The following is a 3,228-nucleotide window of genomic DNA, read 5'->3' on the forward strand; positions in this document are numbered from 1 at the left end:
GCATTACTAGAACACCCACCCCAACATCAGTGGCAACTCCTGTAAATTGCAACCCTGGATGTATTGGAGCACACTGCACAGCTTTCAAGGAGCTCTTCAGTCGGAACATCTCTGACTAGCTGTTTTCCCATTGTTAGGCTGGACAGTCCCCACCACAGCAACTTCTTACCCTTTTTTTGTACTGTTGCAAGGGGCCTTCAAGAATCTCCCAAATTGTTTTTCTTTTAAATATGCAAGGCTTAATGAATGTGTGCATCATGCTTGCTCAGGGGCCATGCTCCTCCTCTCTGAATGGTCCTATTTTAGTATATGTGCAGTAGAAGTAAGCACTGGTCCAAGTTTTTCTTCTCTGCAGATGTGACTCTTTGTGACCTCTCCTTCCCTCTTGGAGAAAATGTTTCAATATGGGGAAAGTGTTGCAATTCAGAGGAAGAGGAACAAGCCATACAACAGTAAGGATAGCCACCTGTCCTTGCGGCACTTGGGAGTTGGAAATGGGAACAAGATGGTTAGCTAGAGTAGCATATTGAGAACCTGCCTCAATATTTAAGATGGAGCATGATCAAGATATTATTGATAACCTCTAGCCTCCATGTACACATATGTGAACATGTACTTTGCACAGTCATGGGCACCTACACATGTGAATATATAAATCCACAGACAGGTTCAAAAATAAGTTTTATGTACATTCCTGAAAAACTATATACTAATGTGGTGAAAATATTTTTAAAAATACTTGAGAATTCCATATAATAGGATATAGAATACTTGACCAAGAAATGGAGAGAGGGGCTACTGAAATTTTAGAAAGCACATCACAGTGTTCTTATAAAGTGGGAAGCATATTTTATAAGTGCTAAGGTTAAATTCATGCAGGTCTAGGAAAATAGTATGAAGTCCCTAGAATGGCATCCATAGATGGATGCTATTCATTTTATTGTTAAGACCTGGGCAGTTCCATTAATAAAACAATAATCTATTTTATCTAGGAAAACTGGCAATTGGGAACCACAGGATGGTTTATTTGGGTTACTCTTTGTACTGGTATTGAAAAAGATCCAGGTAAAGTTTGCATGGGTTAGAATTAACCGGTCCACCATTGTGCATTATTGAATGTCCCATTTGCAAGTTACTGAAGAATGTCCAAAATGAATTGAAAGGTGGAAATCAGAGAAGGCTGTGGCAGCCTTTGACAAAGCTCCATGAGGTAAGATCTGAACTAGAACTGTAAAATGAGGATAATACATTCTGTTATGCAGTTGAAATATAAAAGCAAGATGCTCCTCATGTGTCGTGGTTTGAATATGCTTGACCCAGCATGTGGAACTATTAGGAGGTGTGGCCTTGTTGGAGGAAGTGTGCCATTGTAGGTGTGGGCTCTGAGAATCTCCTTCTAGCTTCCTGGAAGACAATCCTCCCCTGGATGCCTTCAGATCAAGATGCAGAATCCCCAGCTCCTTCTCCAGCATCATGTCTCCCTGCAGGCTGCCATGCTTCCTGATATGATAACAATAAACTAAACTTCTGAAAACTGTAAGCCAGCCCCAACTAAATGTTGTCCCCAGTTAAATGTTGTCCTGGAAACCCTAATTAAGACATCATTCTTGAAGCTGAAGAGATGGCTCAGCCATTAAGAGTACTTGCTGCTATTACCGAGGACCTGGGTTCAGTTCCCAGCACCCACAGCTGTCTGAAACTCTAGTTCCAGGGGATCTGATGTCCTCTCCTGGCTTGTTGGGGCACTGCAAGCACTTGATGCATATCCACACATGCAGGAGAACATTCACACACATAAAATAAAATCATTTTTTTAATATTTAAAAATAAGGCTTTACTCATGCTGCATTCTTATTCTGGTCTAAGAAACATACACTTTCATTAAGTCTCTGTATTGGATTTAACAGCAACTATACTCATGAAATGCTTGGCCAGTGGGGAATTTAAAGGTTTCAGAACTCCATACTTAGTTCCTTCTCTGTCCCAAGTTCTGAGCAAGTAGAGCAATAAAATGAGAGCAAGGGTACTATCTGGCCCATCAGAGCTGGGTGAACTCTGGAGAAGAAGCAATACCTCATTCAAATGTACAGAGAGGAAAACCAGACCTTACCGAACAGAAAATGATTCAGGTTTAGTAGCTGTCAGTGATTTACAACTGCCAGTGACTTGGAAAGTCAGAACTGGAATTCAAATTCTCTGTCTTTCTTGGTTTTTCGTCTTGGTCTCTGCCTCTTCTTTTGGTTGTGGGGGCTCCTCTGTTTACATTACATGCACATAGCTGTTATCCATCAAAACTCTAGGTATATTTTTCTTTTTCATTTACAATCCATTTCTTAAAATTTACATTGTAGGGTCACATACAAAAATGTACAAAAATGAAGCATAATGACATACATATACACACATGCAGACACACACACACACACACACACACACACACACACACACACACACTCCTGAAAGCAATGCAAATGTCCAGTAATCTGCTCCTGTAGACTCAGGGAAGCAGTTAGAGGAACATAGGTAAACCAGGAAGGCAGAATTGGGCTCTCTGACTTGGCTTTGTCTCACAGAAGTTTACACAAGGAGAAACTGGCAAGAAGGCATGGGGCCAGGTGCTTAGACAGGAACAATAGGAGAAAGGGGAGGGGCAGGTACACTGTACAATATCCAGCCAGTGTCTGTTTACAAGGCATCCAGCCTGAATGTATAAAGTTACTACTGTTTTTTTCTCTATGGCTTAAACTTATGTGTTTCACAGATGTCCACGTTGTTGTTGTTGTTGTTGTTGTTGTTATTCCTGCCGAGGAGCACACCTGGCAATGCCCTAGACAATCACTGACACACTCCTCCTACCCCTTACATCAGCTACTCGAGAGCTTAGGACAGGAGGATAGCTCCAGCCCAGGATTCGGAAACAAACCTGGGCAACAATGAGATTCATTAAATAAATAAATGTAGAAAGCCAAGGATGTAGCTCCATGATAAAGTGCTTGCCTAGCATGCAGGTGACTCTGAGCTTGATCCTTGCAAACTTCTGAGTTTCTGAAACAAGGTTTTACTCTGTGATCCAGGCAGACCTAAACTAAGGACGTGCTTGCCCCAGCCATACATTTTCTTCTGATGTGTGTGTGTGTGTGTGTGTGTGTGTGTGTATGTGTATCTGTGTCTGTCTGTCTGTCTGTCTGTCTGTCTGTATATGTATTTATGCATGCATGCATGTATATA

The 3,228-nt window shown here is 41.5% G+C and overlaps 1 non-coding gene across 1 annotated transcript; it reads right to left on the bottom strand.

The window, feature by feature from the left end:
• Positions 1 to 224: 224 nt before the first annotated feature.
• On the bottom strand, positions 225 to 330 carry LOC116087850. The gene has a single exon (XR_004117645.1). It is a non-coding gene; the product is annotated as a U6 spliceosomal RNA (small nuclear RNA).
• Positions 331 to 3,228: the final 2,898 nt, after the last annotated feature.

This window comes from Mastomys coucha, unplaced genomic scaffold, assembly GCF_008632895.1.
Source record: "Mastomys coucha isolate ucsf_1 unplaced genomic scaffold, UCSF_Mcou_1 pScaffold13, whole genome shotgun sequence".
Taxonomy (NCBI): Eukaryota; Metazoa; Chordata; class Mammalia; order Rodentia; family Muridae; genus Mastomys; species Mastomys coucha.